This window comes from Lissotriton vulgaris, unplaced genomic scaffold (assembly GCF_964263255.1).
Source record: "Lissotriton vulgaris unplaced genomic scaffold, aLisVul1.2 SCAFFOLD_1222, whole genome shotgun sequence".
Lineage (NCBI taxonomy): Eukaryota > Metazoa > Chordata > Amphibia > Caudata > Salamandridae > Lissotriton > Lissotriton vulgaris.
This window is the reverse complement of record NW_028240727.1, coordinates 138,026-159,377: the sequence shown is the minus strand read 5'-3', so window position 1 is coordinate 159,377 and position 21,352 is coordinate 138,026. Positions and strand designations below refer to the sequence as shown.

The window sequence follows — 21,352 nt, the reverse complement described above, 5'->3', positions numbered from 1 at the left end:
GGTGTTGACTTGATTGTATACTACAGTCAAAATATGCAATCACTCTACGACAGAGGAGCACATAGAACACTGCCCATTCTTTTTATATTGTTTTAACAAGTCCATGTGTTTCTTATGTCCTATAAAGGAAATTAGAAATGCCTGCATTGTGAATAGTCTTGATTGAAAAACCATAAGTCCACAAAACTCTGGCAGCTGACGCATGTTCCATCTTAAAAATACTTTTTCAAGTTTGCAATGGTAACAAAATGGAATATAGAATTAATTAATCCACCCAGTAAACCCTTGTATGAATCCAATCAGATCAAGTGGCCACAAGCAACAGAGCAGGAAACAAAAAGTCCACAGAAATGAAACACCGATCTATAAAAAAGTGAAAACCAGTGATATGATTGAGAGTAGTAAGCAATAGAAAATTAAATGTCAAAGGCCTAGGGAATTATAGAAATGTGTTCATCATACAATCTCATGCACATGTGTATGAAAACATATTGTCTGTCCACCACTTAGTGTACCAATATCAAAAACGGACAGTGTTTTGTGTACTGCAGTGTTGGAGTGCTTACAGGCTTTCAATGACAGTCAACTGAAAGTGAAGGGAAGGCATCAAACTTCTTGTGGTGGTCCGATGGTAAACCATATACAAATTGTATGTTGCCAACTGGATCTGGTGGGTAAACCGCTTCTTATATTATGTGCAAGTTTTACCACTCGTATGGCGGAAGTACCTGGTAATTCTTATCCATTCCACCCATGTACTTATTGTAATCAAGTAGTCAGGTGGGCTTGTGAACTTCGGCCAACTGATCCCAAACGATGACTGGGGAAGTGCGCTCATCATAGATTGTAGTGAGCACGTACACATCCCGCCTATCGGAGAATTTGACTGCAAGCAGTTCCAAGGAATGCATCTCAGTGCTCTGGAATTTTTGGAGCTTCTTACAAACAAGCTCCTGCGGGAATCCTTTGTGACGACATCAAACTCTACTGCATGCCACTGTGCTAGCTTTATACAGCGCACTGAACAGCTCTACTCCTATATAAAAGTTGTCCACATAATGGTTATAATCTTTATGAAGGAGTGGTTGGACAAGCTTCCATGCAATCTTTGCTACGACTCCCAGCTTGGAAGGACAACCTACAGAATTTAGAGTGGAGTCCTTCTCCGTATACACTCACAGGCTGTATGCATAACCAGTCGAAATGCCACACAGCATGTTCATTTTGATGCCATAACAAGTTGTTGTTGCTCAGCATGTAACGCCTGAACTGCAGCAATTAGGGACTCCTCAATGGCTATATTCTTTCCAGGAGCAGAAATCTCTAGAATTGAGTCAGACAAATGTTGCACAACATTCTGAAATGTGGATAACCTGTCATGGTCTGGGCAATGCAGCAGAGTGATAATTGAAATGCAGCATGCGTTGCAATAGCAAACATCTATCCCTGCTCATGACGGGTGTGATGCTAAGTATTACTCCAACCATGTGAGTAGACCAATAGGACTTTACTCTTAGTTTGTGCACTAGCCTCATTTTGAGCACAAGGCACAGAAAGTTTCTTTAACTCCCCAAGTGACTTGGGAGTTCTCCGGTGTGCCCTTGCTTGAGGCCAAAGAATGCCTCCATGCTCCCTCAAACATTATGATGCACAACATCCAAAAAGAGATGGGTATAGTTAATAGGTCAAAAAAATTGCTGTATCGACTTTACATCCAACGGCTATAGTGAACGGGGGAATTTGGCACAGTGCTAGATTAGGAGGCTGCCAATAGAGCACTTTGTCTGTGCTTGCTGCTGCACGGGCCTGCTCTCTGTGCTGGCCGACCATTCTGCTGTCTTGCTGCTGCACATATTGTGCTTGCAAGGGACATCATGACTGCCATGATGATGTTCCTCAGACTCGCTGGAAGACGAGTCATCTGATGAAACCCCACAGACTGAATGTCACTTCCTGATTCTGCTCCATTTTATTTTCCTTTAGTTGCTGTCTTAGTATCTGATCTTAGCTCTGAGCTGTTCTCCATAACCCGAGCTAGGGACAGAGCAAAACCGGTCTAAAACCTCCTTCTGAAACACTTTGCCATACATAGAACGAAGAAGTATGGTTCCAAATCAGTGGGTGGGTGTGTATGTCTGTGAGATGTGTATGACAATGTGTAAAAGCTCTTAGCACATCAATGTGTGGATGTGTGCATCTATGAGATGTGTGTTATAAAGTGTAAGAACAAAAAAGTACTCAGCTTATCAATGTAGCAGCAGGTTCTCCAAAGACGCACAAAAAGACAAAAAAAAACAAAGCATCACTTCAACTTGCCATGTACTCAATACAAAACTTACTTCATAGGGAAGTGGTGCAAGGCAAATCCTGTGCTGCATCACCTAGAGAGAAAAAGACACACAATTGATGGATGGAATGCAGAACAAATCAAAACCTTCACCCCCAGTCAAAAGATCTGGGTTAAATCCATCATTCTTTTCTCACCATGCCACCCCAGTTTAGACCTGGCCATATGCAAAACAGTCTTGACCATGTGCCTCATGGGAACAGTCCAGCCCGAACTGCCAAGCCAGGTCCTCCCTGGACCGGAAACGAGCATCCTAGGACCGGTTTGGGGGTTTCACCCCTCATCAGCCAGAATAGCTTGATTGCAGTTGGGGCCGGACTGTTCCCATTGGGTGCAGGATCAAGACTGATTTGCATATGGCTGGGTCCAAACTGGAATGGCATGGTGACCAAACAAAACGATGGATTTAGGCCCAGATCTCTGTACTGGGTCGAATGTATGACATTGTTATACATTCTGTCCATCTATTGTTCTTTTTGCATGCATCACCTAGAAAGAGCAGAACTACGCCATATCATCCAAAAAATGGTGAAGGTCTGCTTTCTTCTTCGGCTGGTGCACTACGTGGTGCCTTGCGCCAAAGCAGGCACCCTTGCACCACAGTGCAAGGGTGTATGGGTTATGCTAAGGATAGGTTTGTGCAGGAAGGGCCCATTGCGGCATAAAAAACACCTTTTGAGGCTTTTTTCCTCTATGGATGTATGTTGCAGAATGCAAAACACATGCAAACAGGAAAAACTGAGCAGAAGATAATTCTCCTTGTTATGCCAACCTCAGACAGGCACCGGATTTTGGCCCAAGTCTACTTGCCTTTGTGTATATGGATGTACGTAAAAAACAAAAGCACAATATTCTGTGACACTTTTTTTGTACAAAACAATAAAAATAGCCATTTGCGTTGTATTGTAAAATCCCAACAAGGATATTGCATCGAGTATGGGAAAAAAAAGTCACAAAAAGAAGAGCAAAATCTTTGAATGTCTTGCCCTTATTTATTTTAGTGAAATCAAATCCCATAGATGTAAGTAGTCCACATTCAACACTAGGGCAGTTAGGAATTTAAAAAGACAAGCTGCATAGCTGTTTTATGCTGTTTAAAAGACTGCAGGCATTTATGCCTGCTGCAGGCATCGTTTGTGTTTATATTGGGGAAATCAACATGAACAACATGCCGCCCATAACCTAAGCCTACACCCTCCCTGGTATTAGAGCCATTTTGTTTTTTTTAGAAAAACATAGTGTTCGAGGCATGTGGGCTGCTGAATTCATATCTGTGCATAGTCCGCCACCTAGTGTTGGGTCCGGATGATTGCACATTGTTGTCCTGGAAGAGTCTTCGAAGTATCACGAGATAGGTGGCTCCTCCCCTGGACTACAGTGCGCATGGGCATCGCCTCCATCCCCAGATTGTTTTTTTCCGCCATCGGGTTCGGATGTGTTTTCGGTTCCCTCTATCGGAACCGATAGTTGTTCTACTTTTACTCGAGACCAAAAGGTCTTTAGGCTGGGCGTCGGTATAGTTGCGTTCGGGTTTCTTACTGACTCTCAGCTCCGATCTCCTACTGCCCTTCCACGTGCTTTCGACGCGGACGGGCCTACACTACACCCTTTGCTATGGAGCGGACTCCATTCAAGAAGTGTCCGCTGTGTCACTCTAAATATTCGCACCTCGACGTGCACCCCGTGTGCAATACATGCTTGTCACCGGATCACCGTGAAGACACCTGCATGGCGTGTTCGAAATTTAGGAGTAAGAAAACTTTAAAGATTCGCCGGGCTAATCGGCTCCAGGCTCAATTGTCGGCTTCGGCACCCCCACCTGATGACATCTTCCAGGAATCTGTTGAGGGAGAAGACGACGTACAAGGGTCGGACTCTGGCCCCGCGTCCGAAGAAGAGACCGGCGACGCGGGTGATGAGGCCTACGACGAAGTCTCCGACGAGGTAGGGGACGACGAACGGGCTTGTCCCACGATGGGAGATAGCTCGGAGGAAGAGCATCCCCAACAAGACTCCGGGGTTACTCCCCGTTATACGGCCCAGGTCGAGGGATCGCCTTCGGGCCTTACCCAAGATCTAACTATGAGTCCTACGTCCCCGCCTCCGGGCCCGGTCACGGACATTTCTACGAAGAAACCGAAAGTGAAGCCAACTGGTCTCGCACCCTCGGATGCGAAACCGAAACCGAAAGTGGCGTTGGTGAAGAAGGTTCTGGAGGCGTCAACTTCCACGAAACCCAAAATGGCCGACTTGAAGAGCCACGCCAAAATGGCCGACCAGAAGAGCCACGCCAAAATGGCCGACCCGAAGCCCTCTGGGTCGGCGCCGAAGGTGAAGGCCTCCGACGCGGCTGCATCGGCACCGAAAGGGGTCGTGGACCCGAAGACGTCTTCGAAGAAGCGTCACGCGACGGTGCGCCTGGCCATGGGGCGTCGGCCCCGAAGAAGAGGCCTATCGGCGATCGGGCTCTCGAAGTCGACGAGTCGCTCGAGCCGGTTCAGCCCTCGGCGTCCCTTACAAGGAAGGTGGGGGAATCCTTAAAGCGGATCCAACAGTCCACTGTGGTTCCCAGCCAGGACACTGTAGTGCCTCGACCCACGCAGAAGCCTGCTAAGGAACAAACGCCCATTCGTTTTACCCTTCCACCCAAAACGACGCCGAAGGCCTTCGCGCCGACACAGGGCGGACACTCACAGGAGGTATTGACGCCGAAAGCTGCTCTGGTGGTGTCGAAGCTTCGGCTCCAGCCGCTTGCGGTGGAGGAACGTCGTGAGGTGATCATCGACGCAAACACCGGAAAATTGTCGCTCCTCAAACGAAAGATTACGTCGGAGCCGGCCTTGGAACCTTTTAGGATTCCACTCAAGAACAAGAGGTACTCTGCGGACTCTTCGGCTCTGATGGAACCTCTGTCTCCACAAGCCCCGGAACACTCGCCGGCCCATTCTCCCGCGCCTTATGTGGACGAGGACGAGGACGAGTACACCTATCCTGCGTACTCGGATCCGGAAGAGGAGCATGTGCCCTGGACAGCGGGAGGCGACGCAGACGACCCGCAATCGGGTCAGGACACTCAACTTTTCGCCGCAAAGACGTCCCCGACAGAGGACTCGGCGGCCTTCAATGCCCTAATAGAGAGAGCTGCAGCGAACCACGACGTCGAACTGCACTCGGACCCCGTGGATGCGGACTTCTTAGTCGACACCTTCTCGGTAGCCGAAAAACAAGTCAAGACACTACCGATGCTTAAAGGGGTGCTGAAGCATGCCCAGGAGGTATTCAAGGAGCCCACCCGGGCGCGGGTGGTCAATCCTCGCATCGACAGAAAATATAAAGCGGCGCCCACGGATCCCACGTATATTAAGGGACACTTACCATTGGACTCCCTGGTGGTGTCCAACGCTCGAAAGAGGGCGAATTCGCAGACTACTGGTGATGCTCCTCCCCCAGACAAAGAGTCCAAGGTCTTTGAGGCATCAGGCAAACGCATTGCTGCACAGGCAGCGAACATCTGGAGGATCTCTAACACTCAAGCCCTGCTTGCACGTTATGATAGGGCCCATTATGACACATTAGAGGCCATCCTGCAACACTTGCCTGACCAATACAAGAAGGCGGGGGAGATGCTCATTCAGGAGGGTAAACTCATTACAAATGCATCCATCAAATGTGCCCTAGATGTGGCAGACACTGCCTCCAGGGCTATCAATACAAGCGTGTTACTTAGACGCCATGCCTGGCTTCGAATTTCGGGGTTCAAACCCGACATACAAACCACAATACTGGGTCAAACAGTGAATCCTGACCATCTGTTCGGCCCTGAGGTGGATGCCTCCCTAGAAAAGATGAAAAAAGATACCGAAACTGCCAAGTCTATGGGGGCTCTACAAAGCCAGCAGTTTCGGGGTGGTTCCTTTCGCCGCTCCAATTCAAGAGGCACCTCGAGGGGCCAGGCATCCCAGTCCACGCAATACTACAAGGGGAACACCCAGTCCTCGTATAACAACAACAAGGGCAGGGGTGGCTACAGAGGCAATAATATCAAAGGCAGGGGACGTGGAAACAATGCCTCCAGGTCCACCACCTCCAACAAGCAGTGACGTCTTGTCACTTCCCCCCGATCACACGACACCTGTCGGGGGGAGACTCCAGCAGTTCCTGCCGGCGTGGAGGTCCATCACCACGGACAGGTGGGTGAGGTCTCTTATCCAGTACGGGTACTGTCTAGAACTTACGTCCATTCCACCGGACATACCGCCAAGAAACCGTGCTATGTCCGACGAGCACTTGACCTTGTTGCAGCAAGAAGTACTGGTCATGCTGCAAAAAGGGGCGATAGAGCTCGTTCCATTGCAAGAACGGGGAACAGGAGTTTACTCCCTGTATTTTCTGATCCCCAAAAAGGACGGATCATTCAGGCCGATCCTGGACCTCAGGCCCCTGAACTGGTACATCAACTCGGAGCACTTCCATATGCTAACATTGCAGCAGGTGCTTCCCCTGCTTCAACAGGGGGACTTCCTAGCAACGCTTGATCTGAAGGATGCCTATTTCCATATTCCCCTGCATCCTTCCCACAGAAAGTATCTCAGATTCACGATCTTAGACCAGCATTACCAGTTCAGAGTCCTGCCGTTCGGGGTCACCACGGCACCGAGAGTATTTACGAAATGCCTAGCGACTGTGGCGGCGCATCTCCGTCGCCAGCACGTCCATGTCTTTCCATACCTAGACGACTGGCTTATTCAGGCAAAGACGGAACACCAGTGCGTAGACCACGTGTCACGCACCATTCACCTCCTGCACGATCTGGGATTCTCTCTGAACTACCCAAAGTCCCATCTCCAGCCCGCCCACGTGCGACAGTATCTGGGCGCGACAATCGACACTCTGGCAGCCACTGCGCAGCCGAGTTCAGTGAGAATCGCCAGTATCCAGGCGCTGATCCAACGATTCAGACCCCAACACTCGCTTCCAGCGAAGGTGTTCATGCAGTTGATAGGCATGATGGCCTCCTGCATCTCCATTGTCCCGCACGCGAGACTACATATGCGTCCGCTTCAGGAGTGCCTGGCACGTCAGTGGACTCAGGCTCATGGGCAACTGACAGACCTAGTGTTGGTGAGCGGTCGGGCGTACAACTCTCTGCATTGGTGGAATCCACAAAACCTTTGCAAGGGCCGACCATTCCAAGAGCCTGTCCCACAGATCATCCTGACGACGGACGCCTCTCTCCAGGGATGGGGAGCGCATGTACTCCACTACACTGTGCAGGGACTATGGACACTTCAGCAGAGGAAGATGCACATCAATGTGTTGGAACTGATGGCAATCTTCATGGACTTAAAGGCGTTCAAAGTACATCTGTGCAACAAGGTCGTGTTGATCCGGACAGACAACATGACGGCCATGTACTACATCCAGAAGCAGGGAGGTACACACTCTCCACAGCTGTCTCATCTGGCTCAGAGCATGTGGAAGTGGGCCATTCAGAGGAACATCTTCCTCATGGCAGAACATCTCCCAGGCAAGGACAATCAAATGGCGGATCTGCTCAGCAGGCACAGCCATCAGATGCACGAGTGGGAGATACATCCATCAGTACTCCAACCGTACTTCCAAAGGTGGGGTCATCCAGAGATAGACCTGTTCGCCACAAAGGAGAACGCAAAATGCCAAAGCTTCGCCGCCAGATTCCCGCACCCCCAATCACAGGGCAATGCGATGTGGATGAACTGGTCAGGCAGATTTGCGTACGCTTTTCCCCCAGCACCTCTGATACCGCTGGTGGCACGCAAGCTCAGGCAACACTCGATGACGCTCATCCTGGTTGCTCCAACGTGGGCTCGCCAACCATGGTACACCACGTTTCTGGAACTCTCCGTGGTACCGCATCAAAGGCTTCATCTCACTCCCAGCCTTCTGACGCAGAGCCATGGCGACATTCAGCACCCAGATCCGCAACAGCTCAACCTGGCGATCTGGCTCCTGAAGTCCTAGAGTTTGGCTACCTCAATCTTCCGCCCGATTGCATGGACATCATTCGGGAGGCAAGGAAGCCCACTACTAGAGCTTGTTATGCGGCTAAATGGAAGAGGTTTGTCGTCTACTGCGTGGAGCACAGCATTGACCCGCTAGACGCTTCCATTCAAAACATCATATGTTACCTCTTTCACCTGTATCGTTGTAATCTAGCTTACTCTTCCATCCGCATTCACCTGTCGGCTATGGCAGCATACCTCCAGAATAGGCAGCACCTGTCACTCTTTAAGGTCCCTGCTATCAAGGCTTTTCTGGAAGGACTCAAAAGAGTCATTCCACCAAGGACTCCACCAGCTCCGGAATGGAACCTCAATGTGGTTCTTACAAGGCTGATGGGTCCTCCCTTTGAGCCACTACACTCTTGTGAGCTGCAGTTTTTAACCTGGAAGGTTGCGTTCTTAGTAGCAATCACATCGCTACGGAGAGTTAGCGAACTGCAGGCGCTCACCATCCAAGAAACTTTCTTCCAGGTACATGCTAACAGGGTGGTGCTCCGCACTAACCCTAAGTTCTTACCCAAAGTGGTCTCACAGTTTCACATAAACCAAACAATTGAATTGCCGGTGTTTTTCCAAAACCCAGAGACGCTGGCGGAGCGGATGCTCCACACCCTTGATGTGAAGAGGGCCTTGATGTATTATGTGGACAGGACAAAAGATTTCCGCAAAACCAAACAACTTTTTGTTGCTTTTGCCACACAACACAAGGGAAATGCAATCTCCAAAGCAGGAATCGCTAGATGGATAGTAAAGTGCATTCAGATCTGCTACGCTAAAGCTAAGCGCACTCTCACTATCCCACCGAGGGCCCACTCCACTAGGAAGTTGGGGGCCTCTATGGCTTTCTTAGGTAACATTCCCTTAGAAGACATCTGTAGAGCAGCCACATGGTCTACCACTCATACTTTCACTAAGCACTACTGTGTAGACGTGCATTCAAAACAACAGGCAGCTGTTGGTCAGGCTGTTCTAAAAACGCTTTTTCAGACTGCTGCAGCTGGCACGGGCGGCCGCCGCTAATGGAGGGACTGCTATGTATTCTATGCACAGATATGAATTCAGCAGCCCACATGCCTCGAACTGCAAATGCTACTTACCAGTATGCATCTGTTCTTGGCATGTAGGGCTGCTGACATTCATATCGCCCACCCTCCTCCCCGGCGCCTGTAGCAGCTGCAGTATGTATTCATATACACACATATGCTCATAGCATGGTCATCACTCACTTCTTCACTCCATCTCTGCCAATGGCTAAAAACAATCTGGGGATGGAGGCGATGCCCATGCGCACTGTAGTCCAGGGGAGGAGCCACCTATCTCGTGATACTTCGAAGACTCTTCCAGGACAACAATGTGCAATCATCCGGACCCAACACTAGGTGGCGGACTATGCACAGATATGAATGTCAGCAGCCCTACATGCCAAGAACAGATGCATACTGGTAAGTAGCATTTGCATGCCTTTAGGGGGGCAACAGCCAATAACTCGGGAGGGCCAACCCCCAGAATGTGTGAGCGCCCGGGTGTGACTGGTTTATAGGGCAATCTGGCAATGTGCAAAAGTCTTATCTGACAGGTTAGTATGGGGCCTAATTTTGGTTATTTGTGGGCCAGTTTTATGGTCTGGTTTTTACTTCTGCCTCCTTGATATTACCAGAAGCATTGCCTTCAGCAAGCACAATGTATATAGTCTTCCACATTTTGCAAAAACACCTATAGAACCTGCCTTTAAAAGTTCAAAACTGCCCTGATTTGTAAATGTGTGCCTCATTTTTAGCCTTGAGGCACTTCTGACGAAAAAATAAATTGTTATCTCAAGGGGTGTTGGTCCGTGTTTCGAGAGGGTCGACCATCAAAGGGTGAGTTCCAGGGTCGGACAGACCCACAGGGCAATCAGGCAGTTCCCGACAGGCTAGTATGTGGGCTGTTTTTTGGCTGTTTTTGGGCCTGTTTTCTCATCTGATGGTGGTTTTTTAGGTCGAGCTGGTAAGCATCCGTAGGATGCAGTCCAGATCGACAACTATAGTTATCGACTTCGGGGGAATGACGGACAAGAGGGTGCCATGCGCTTTTCCGCTGGATTTGATCTTGTGCACGCGCACGTCAGCTCCGTCTACATTTGCAGCAATTCAGCCGTGCATGCACACAGACACACACGTGCGCGCACACAGACACACACACATACACACAGACTCCAAGATACATACACACACGCACGCACACATACACACGCCCCCTCCCCCCCCGCCGCACGCACGCGGACACACAAATGCCCCCCGCCCTCGCAGCTCAGCAACAAGGTGAAGCCCCACTCACCGGCTTCCTTGGTGCGGCGGCTATCCTCTCATCGGCAGCTGCAGGGCCCGGCAGCAGGACTCTTCCTCCCTCCTTCAGCACCGGGCGCAGGGTAGGCTCCTGCCTGCTCCGGTGCTCAAAACAGCCGCGGCTCTTCCGTGGGAGGCGGGGTAGGCTCCCGCCCTCCTACTTACGGTTTTCGGTTGTCCCGCCCGGCCTGCCTGACTTCCTGGTCGCAGGCCGGCGGCGATGTTCGGTTTTTTAAAGATAGTTTGGGGACATCACAAACCTCCCTTGTCTAGACCTGCATTTGACTAAATTAGTAAACTGCTTTACTTTACAAACGATCTTGCTCTGTGGTTTTCATTTTACTTATTAAAAGCACAGCACTGCCACCTCGCGGGTGGCATAGTACAGAGCAGTATGCGAACTTGTATTATGATCTTTTGTTACTGTAGTGGAGACGGTTAAGTTATTCAGTTGTTTAATTCGCAATGTATCAGTCATAGACCGCTTAGTGTGCTCTAAATCAACAGAACACAAGCTCTTGAGCAGTCACCGCGTCCATCTCCTAGGTCGGCATCTTCATGCGTGTGAGCGTTGATCTTAAAGTTGGCATATAGAGTAGAGAGTGCCCTTCCAGCCCTGCTGGGGCAGCGTCAGCTATCACGTTTGAGTTCCAGATTCAGAAGTAGTAGAGGTTGCTGAGCGTTAATTATAGAAGACCCGGATCTCACCTTTTTTCTTTCTATTTTATTGCCCAGATTTGATTGGATTACATATTAAACGAGTGCAAGCAAATTGCAAGTGAGTTCATTCAATTCTCCGTCTATTGCTCCTCTTGATAAAAGGGTTCTTCTGGTACAATTATGCGGCACACACATGGATAAGCACTTTAAAAATGAACGCTAAAATAAGCAGTTTCTAATTTATTGCAATCTTATTTTAATTTTCACTATCAAAGCCACCGTGGACATCGGCAGATAGATTTTTGCCCTCCTTTTCTATCTCCAGCCATATTATAAATAAATATACAACCACGAATGTTTCTTTCGGCCAGCTACTGGACTTGTAGGATGCATAAAGACAGGAATCAATCAATCAGTCAGGGAATTTTAAAGCATTATTATTATTACTTGCAATTTGTTAGGGACTGGGGGACCCAGAGAACTATGCTTTCCTGAAAAGTAGTTAAAATTCTGAGTTAATGACAGTCATGTGTGTATATTGCCGAAGATTTTCTCAAAGAAGCTTCAATGCACGCTTTCACTGGACACAGACCACACCAGCCGTCAGTGCACGCTTCCACCAGGCACACACCAACAGACTATGGGACTCATTAGGATGGCGGACGGACCTGCGTCCGTCCGCCACGCCAGAGGAGGAGGGACCGTCCGCAGGGGCAGTGGCGGTCCCTCCGTGCAAATTAGGATGTGACCGTCACCCTGGCGGTCACATCCTGTATTTTTAACATTGCGGCGGGTGCTGCTTGAAGCAGCACACGTCGCAATGTTAAAAACACCATGTTTTTCTTCGCGTGCACGAAGCGGCAGGCACCGCGTGGTGCCTGCCGCTTTGTGCATGCAGAGGCAGGGGGGTACCATAGGTACCCCCCATGTGCACCCCCCACCCCCCCCTTTACCCATGGGGGCCCGCAACAGGCCCCAAAAGAAAAGTCCGTATGCCTTTCCACAGCGGAAATGCCGCAGTGTAAAGGCATAGGACCGCTGACATCCTAATATGTCTGGCGGTGTCTGATAGACACCGCCAGCCATGTTAGAGCTTTTCTGCCGCGGTCGGAAGGCGACCGCGGCGGAAAAGCGGCGGACGGAAAAAAGATCCCCCAGCCATCCTAATCTGGCGGGGGGTCTTTTTTCAGTCCGCAGCGGTTAATCTGCATCCTCCAGGCCGGCGGTGGCTCCCGACAGCCCGGAAGATGCGGATTAACCGCAATCCTAATGAGCCCCATAGTACACACTTTCACCAGGCACACACACACCATCAGCCATCAGTGCACACTTTCACCAGGCACACACACACCACCAGCCGTCACTGCACACTTTCACCAGGCACGCACACACCACCAGCTGTCATTGCACAATTTCACCATTCACAGACACCACCAGACGTCAGTGCACGCTTCTAACTATTGCCCTCACTCTAACTATCGCCCTCACTCTAACTATCGCCCTCACTCTAACTATCGCCCTCACTCTAACTATCGCCCTCACTCTAACTATCGCCCTCACTCTAACTATCGCCCTCACTCTATCGCCCTCACTCTAACTATCGCCCTCACTCTATCGCCCTCACTCTAACTATCGCCCTCACTCTAACTATCGCCCTTACTCTAACTATCGCCCTCACTCTAACTATCGCCCTCACTCTAACTATCGCCCTCACTCTAACTATCGCCCTCACTCTATCTATCGCCCTCACTCTATCTATCGCCCTCATTCTATCTATCGGCCTCTATCTATCTATTGCCCTCTATCTATCTATCGCCCTCTATCTATCTATTGCCCTCCCTCTATCTATCGCCCTCCCTCTATCTATCTATTGCGCTCACTCTATCTATCCCATTTCAACAGCATCACTCAGCACCACCACAAAGTCACTCAGGGGCACCACAACATCACTATGCTCTACCACAGCATCACTGAACGCCACAGCATCACTCGTCGCCACCACAACATCACCCAGCGCAACCACAGCATCAATCTGTACAACCATTCAACAACAACTGGTTCAAATATGTTCTCTCAATGTTTCAAGCTTTATTACAAATTTCACAAAAAGATGTTAATATTTCACTTCTGTTCTTGTATTTTCATCACAATAAAATACACAGAACATAATTGTCACAAAAGTTAATTACAAAAGTTTAAGCTATTGCCATTATAAATTACAATAACTTTTAACTATTAATTATTTAAAAAAATAAGCCATTGTTATTTGTAATATCAATACATCTAAGTCACGTAAATACAACACATATTGCATTACAAATGCTAACTATCGCCCTCACTCTAACTATCGCCCTTACTCTAACTATCGCCCTCACTCTAACTATCGCCCTCACTCTAACTATCGCCCTCACTCTAACTATCGCCCTCACTCTATCTATCGCCCTCACTCTATCTATCGCCCTCACTCTATCTATCGCCCTCACTCTATCTATCGCCCTCACTCTATCTATCGCCCTCACTCTATCTATCGCCCTCACTCTATCTATCGCCCTCACTCTATCTATCGCCCTCACTCTATCTATCGCCCTCACTCTATCTATCGCCCTCACTCTATCTATCGCCCTCACTCTATCTATCGCCCTCACTCTATCTATCGGCCTCACTCTATCTATCGCCCTCACTCTATCTATCGCCCTCACTCTATCTATCGCCCTCACTCTATCTATCGCCCTCACTCTATCTATCGCCCTCACTCTATCTATCGCCCTCACTCTATCTATCGCCCTCACTCTATCTATCGCCCTCACTCTATCTATCGCCCTCACTCTATCTATCGCCCTCACTCTATCTATCGCCCTCACTCTATCTATCGCCCTCATTCTATCTATCGGCCTCTATCTATCTATTGCCCTCTATCTATCTATCGCCCTCTATCTATCTATTGCCCTCCCTCTATCTATCGCCCTCCCTCTATCTATCTATTGCGCTCACTCTATCTATCCCATTTCAACAGCATCACTCAGCACCACCACAAAGTCACTCAGGGGCACCACAACATCACTATGCTCTACCACAGCATCACTGAACGCCACAGCATCACTCGTCGCCACCACAACATCACCCAGCGCAACCACAGCATCAATCTGTACAACCATTCAACAACAACTGGTTCAAATATGTTCTCTCAATGTTTCAAGCTTTATTACAAATTTCACAAAAAGATGTTAATATTTCACTTCTGTTCTTGTATTTTCATCACAATAAAATACACAGAACATAATTGTCACAAAAGTTAATTACAAAAGTTTAAGCTATTGCCATTATAAATTACAATAACTTTTAACTATTAATTATTTAAAAAAATAAGCCATTGTTATTTGTAATATCAATACATCTAAGTCACGTAAATACAACACATATTGCATTACAAATGCTATAGATGTCACCATTGCGAAAGTTAAAACTATTGGCATTGTAAATGACAAAGCTATTAATTTCGCTATTTTCAAAACCAACACATAAATGAAAAAATTGTCATTTACAATACCAATAGCTCAAACTTTCCTAATGTGAGACCTATTGCATTGCAAATGCTTGTTTCATAAACGATTTTATTGAATTCTGAATAGCATAACACATACAAAAATCACATCGATGGATACATCACCATCTGTAGTAAATATATGACAAAAGATATTTTGTGCAGTTATCATATTCGTCTCACAGTGCCCGGAGATGATCCAGGTCGATAGAGCTTCAGTACCACTAGGACATCCAATCCATACCCGCCTCTCCCCACCATTTGCCCCATATATTATTGTATGTGGCTGGGCAGCCTCTGGCCTCGTACACCGGATTTTCCTGGTGGTGGTCCACTCCTCGCCACCATTGAGGGATTGTGGGAGGTCCAGCAAATTTCCAATGAGAGGCTAGATCTCTCTTGGCTACCATGCTGGCCATACCCAGCAGGGACCTCTCTGCCCTCGTACCCCCAGTAACCTACTACACCCCATCAGCAGTAATGTTGGGGAAATGTCTAATTCCCATCCCAGTACTATTGAAAGTTCTGCAACCACTGCCTCCCAGAATCTTTGAATAAAGGAGCATTCCCAGGCCATTGATTAGAAGGTGGCTACCTTTGTAGAATGTTAAAGGAGGCACGCCTTATTCAGACGGTCAGAAGTAAGATACATGAAGTGGAAATAGTACATTTGAATCAGTCGCAGCCTAGAGGAAACTGTTACGACCCTTGTAGCCATTGGGGCGTCTCTCCAGTCGCCAGCCTCAAGAGGGTAGACCCACTCCTCCCATCTTGCCCGAAGGGATCCAATAGCATTGGGGACTTTGATGATAAGTGTACGACAGATCTGAGAGATACCTCCCAATGGCATCTGTGATTCTCGCTGTTGCATTTCGCAGGTCTTGGCGGAGGAGCTCCACATCATCCCGCACCTCCCCTATTTTGGATTCAACTGTGCCCTGGGACATTTGTATGGGCTGGAGAATTGTTGCCAAGTCACCCTCTGGTGAGGCATCTTTGTCCGCTGCCCTGATCCACTCGCCCCAGAGCTGGTGGCGTATTGGTCAATTCAAGTCCGGGAAGGATGCAGCTTCTGGAGTTTGACATTCCCCATGTCCACAGCCGGGATGCACCACAGAGATGAGTTTGCCCTCGGTCCGCTTGCCATACACTAGTAGCAGTACGAGCAGCCGGGCCCCGCAGGGACGCTCCAAGAGCCCCAGGACTTATCCGGTGATAATCGGGGGTGAGAAAAGGACCAAGAAGGGGAGCCTTAGCCAGGCCTTCCTTAGACCACCAGCATCCCATGGGCCCCAACACTGTGTCCTCACGTTCACTGCTCCTCCTCCACTGTCAGTCAGAGCGATTTATCGTCCCTCCTCCATCTCCAAGGGGTGGTTGGAGGCACGATGGCGCCAAGCTTGCTCATTTGGGACGGCCAGCACTGATTCTTGGATCCAGATCGTGCACACTGCTGGGCGAGGTCCCAGGGAACGACCTGTGGTCACCCTCAGCCACTTGCACCTCAGCGCTGCTCCAACGGGGCTGGAGGGAAGTAAACCAAAGCCCTGATATCAGTGGGCCCACAGTATATTCTCTGGGAGAAGGGCAGGAATAGTTGTCAGCCCTCGCGGTCAGGTACGTTTATGCCGGCAGGGACCGCTGGCTCCGTCTCCCCCAGCCAGGATGAAGGGATGATGCTGCGCGGCTAGACACACTCAAAAGTTAATACAGGGGGCACGAAGCACCATAGGGCCCAACCAGGGCGCGAGTCGGGGTAACACGCTGGTGGACGGCGTCCCCCCCCCTTATTTTACCAGGTGGATGCCGTCCCCCCTGCCAAACAGCTGGACTTCACTCTTTGGCCTCTTTGGGACAAGATCGGAGCGCACCCTTTTTGACGTCACTTCCTGTTGTGACATCACTTCCGGTGACCGCGTCCCCCCACTTCTCTTTTTAGGACTTGTGCCCTGGGCCCAACCATGAGGCCAGGCCCTCGTACCTCAGCACACCCACCGAGAGGCTGCTAGGCTACGCCACACCACTCTCAGGACACACGGCCTGACGACCCTTCACTCCAGCACCCATCCTCCTCACCAGCTTATGCCGTCTCGTTCAACCGGCCCTCGACGCAGACCAGTGCTTCTCTGTGTCCCCTCTGCCAGGCTCAGTGCTTTCGGGAAGGACCCACAAGAGCAGCCCACGCAGGGCCGCCATCTTCTGTCGTGTTTGTGCACAGCTCTTGACCCAAAATGGCGCTCTCTGGGGACGGTGAGAAGCTCCCGACACACCAATCAGGACAGGATGACTACAGGCGCCTGGCCATCCAGTCTTGTTAGCCAGTGGTGCCCCACACTGCAGGAGGATTGCGGCTGGTGGGGGAGGGGTCCGGAGCACTCAATATCACACATTGCCTGATGCAGTATTCGCCCCAACCCATGGCCTTTAAAAAGGGAAACTTCAGTGCAAGCACCACAGGTTTCCTTTAAACACTCCCTAGTGTCAGTCAACAGGTGCACTGGGAAGGGAGTGTTGGCAGCAGCGATTGACAGCGCCCACACTTATGGGGTTAAGCTAAAGATGTACATAATGTTTATGATGTGCACATTGAGTTTAAGGTATTGATAATTTAAGGAGGGTAATGAATGCAATCAGGAAGTTAATGCTGTATTGATACATGTTCACAGAAGTCTTAACCAGAAATTCAGATTACATGTATCAAGAGTAAAAATTGTCACCACAGTTAAAAGCACCCATTGTTATATTAGAAGGGATACAAGGACATGCTACAATATGCTTAGGACATTAAACACCTATATAAGTTTTCAGTTTTCAGATGTTCCACTTCATAAGAAAGACATCTACAGATAATTTGAATCTATATCATTGTGTGCGTGTTTGTGTATATAAAGCTAAACTTAGATCAAGTGTAATTCATGGGCACTAGCAGTGGTATTTATTTAATATACCTTCTATTATCAGTTGAAGTCGCTGCCCAGCAGATTTGTCAAGTCAGAGTAACGATCTCCAATGCCTGTTTCCTCTATCTTATCCCATTCCCCTTTCACTCAATTTACTGCTAACTAACCATTGCAACTGCGTTGGGTTGGTAGTGGAAAGGCTGAAGAGTGACATTGCTCCTGTTGGAGCTGAAGTACAAGGTTATTGCTTTCTGACACCGACTTCCGAGTAGGTAAATGTTTAGTTTTAGTGGATATGAAAGGCACCAGCTGTACCAATTAGTTGGCAACACCAACATTGACTGAGTTGGTGCTTAAGATAGCCACAAGTTTTAGCCAAACTATAGTCCATCCAAGAACCTAGAGGTAGAGGTCTCCGTGTATAAAGCTTTAGACCCCACTTTTATGATAATGGTTGCGTCGTTTCTCTCCTTAAAACAGAGGCTTGTCATCAGCTGTCATCAATCGTTGGAGAAGACCTGCGACAATAGGGTTCTCGTAGTGTGCTAATGTTCTGGGAGCGCTCATAGTAATGAGTTCAGAAATAGACCCTCTGTAAATTAGTTTGAAGGTGCCATGTGTCTTTTGTTTCATCCTTTGACTTTCAAGCACTAGAAAATTAATGAAAAATGCATTCCTTTGAGTGCTTTCCCTTGCTTGTCAGGGCTGTTGTCAGCTTTAATATTCGTTCTGTTGAAAGCCAAGCTTGGCCTTCTCTTAAGCATTAGTAATTGCCATATGCCCAATATTTAACACCTTGGTTGATGAAGATATTCCCTGCTGTGCTGGGCCATAATGTTAATGGGTGTGGTCATGACGAGCTCAGCTCGTCATAAGCACACGAGCACTGTGCCTCATGACGAGCTGAGCACCGAAGGGGAAAATGCACTACTGCCATACTGTTTCCACAATATATAGCACACCTAGATTTGATTTGTTTTGTATTTCTAAAGCACAGCTCCACCTGGAAAGATGTCATCATATAAAGGGCAACAGCGTTATTGAGATGCAAAGCATTCCTTACAAAGAACTGGCATGAATAGCAGAGTAAACAAGCAAGGCAAATAGCATAATAATCAGACTCTTCAGACAAATGGGATTAATGCATGTGCCAAGAGTAGCATGGAAAAAATTGTGAGGTGCCGTGTTTAAGAAGTAAGAGCAGAAAGCAAAGTAGCAGAACTGAGAGGACAAGGGAGTACTTGAATACATGGAACAAGGGATGAGAACCTATATGTTGGGAGTGCAAGGAGGCTGAAAAGAGGAACTGAGTATTCAGAAGTGATGGAAGTGGAAGAAGGCTTGCAGAATGCCAGCATAAAGTGGGACAGAGACGAGGGAGTAAGAGCTAAAGGACAAAGAGAGAGGAAAAGAAAAATGTGGCAGTCTTGCTAAAAGGAGCCACCTGGAAAGGCTCGGGAACCTGGTAATGGGTGAGTGAGAACTGCACATGGCCTAGGGGAAGTGGAGAAAAGACACAAAGAAATTAAAGGTAAGTTGATAGCTATATATAACATTTATATTAGCCCAGAACAAGTTTCATTCGAAGAAGTATTATCTTTTTGTAGTATAGGAGAAACTCCTCGGAACTTCTCGGGTTGACAAGGAGAGCGTTCCAAAAGGGTAGAGGAGTGCTTTAGGGAAGGACTGAGCGTCAGGCTTGTGACTTCTGAAATTGTTTGATTCAAGACTCAAAGGTCATTTAATAGGTTGGCTGATGTGGTGCATCTGCCAAAAAGCCAGAAGATGCCTAGCTGCCATCTTAAATTCCTCCTCCCAATTGACTGGTTTGGGGGCACAGGTGTGTGGGAGGAGGGGGGGATGGACTGCAGGGTTTCTGACATGGAAACCTTGGCCAACTCCACTGGCATAATCCTTCACTTGATGGCCCATCTGCAACTTAGCTGTCAGGTTACCATGACACTCATCCGACCCTACAATGTGCTGGGCGACAGTCACTGATTTTCACTTCTCTAGTCCATCATGCAAGCATACTGGATCTGGGTGGGACAAATCCCCCTGCGTATAAGGCCATTAAGGGCTTGATTACGACTTTGACGGTTAAGGAACCACCGTAATTTTTCAGTGTTCCAACTACCCTCTTCCCTGGTGGTCTGAGCACCGGATTGCGAACACACCACTGCTGACATTTGCTGCTACTGCGGCAGCAGAGGGAAAGAACGAGGCGGTCGGTGGAGGTGGTGCAGGCATGTGGACCACCATCCAAATTACGACTTGCCTTTCCATCGTCCATTTCCTGGTGGGGACACCGCCGTGTGCGAGTCGGCAGAAAGGCATGTAAAATGCTGAAAATATGACCCCAGGTTGATTGTGCACATAGGTTATGCCACTGGTGCACATACAAAGCACTCAAATATGACGTTCTGTGTGTGCCCAGCAGTCAGCAGTATAATCCTGCTTGACTCCGCCTCTGTGCAACCGCCAGCCCTGCGGGAAACCCCTAATATGGCGGGCAGAATACCACAGGCTCGACTGTGTTTTCATAACTGCCATGGCAGCTGCCTGGGCCAGGAGATTTAAGGGATTTTAATTTGGAGATCGCCGAGATCAGCTCCTCCAGCTTCATTGGGGCATTAAGGGCTTTCGCTTGCGTGGGAGACAACTTAGCTGTCTTAACTCCATGCAAGCATTGGGCCGGGTTAGACTCTGGGAGTTTTTGTGCCTCATTTAAGGCTGCATAGTACTGCAGAAAAGCCTCCGCAATGCCCTGATCAGTCTTCTGTTTCTGTCCAGTGCCGTCCAAAATAGTGGTTATAGTCGAACTATGTCTTAGTGCCCTTAGTTTGTTTGCCAGCAGCCTCCCACCCCTGTCTCCCCATTATAGAAGGAATGTCGGAGGCGCAGCGCAGCATAATCTGCCCTTTCGATATCTAGTCCTACTAATTGGGTTTGGTCCGCTTTTAGCTGCCGCCAAATTTGAGGGGTGCCTGTCCTCTGGTGAATGCGATCTAACTCCCTCACCCCAGCCGTGAGTTGCTCCCGTTTTTCCTGCCAGATCCTATTGTCAAATGAGGTGATTGCTATGAACTCTCCCCTAATTACCACCTTCAGGGCATCCCATAGGATTGCAATCGTGGTATCTGGGGTATCATTAATTTCCAGGTAGTCAGTTATTGCTTTCGTAAGCCGCTGAACAACATCTGGGTGTTGGAGCATGGTCTCCTTGATCCTCCACATTCGGCGTGCAGTGTGGGAGCCGATGAGAGCCACTGACTTGCATACCGCCGAGTGATCGGGCAAGGGAGGATCTTTACCTGGTGTGCCTGTTGTGTTAGCGGGTCAGTGGTTAGGAGATAATCAGGTCTGGTGTATGTTTTATGGGGAAGTGAATAAAAAGTATATTGCCTGTCCGTCGTATGGTGAGTCCTCCATAGGTCTGTCAGCCCCACACTTCGATGAGGCATTTCTGTCCTTCGGTGGAGAGGGACTCAGTTTGGCCACTCCCCAAAATAATTACTCCTGAGCCTCATTTAGAGCGT

At 48.8% G+C, this 21,352-nt stretch overlaps 1 protein-coding gene across 1 annotated transcript in view; it reads left to right on the top strand.

Moving 5' to 3' along the window:
• Positions 1-21,352, top strand: part of LOC147672896 (aarF domain-containing protein kinase 1-like) — a gene marked incomplete at its 3' end in the record, with an annotated part of 519,161 nt that overhangs the window by 364,172 nt on the left and 133,637 nt on the right. The gene's annotated exons all lie outside the window — the stretch shown is intronic.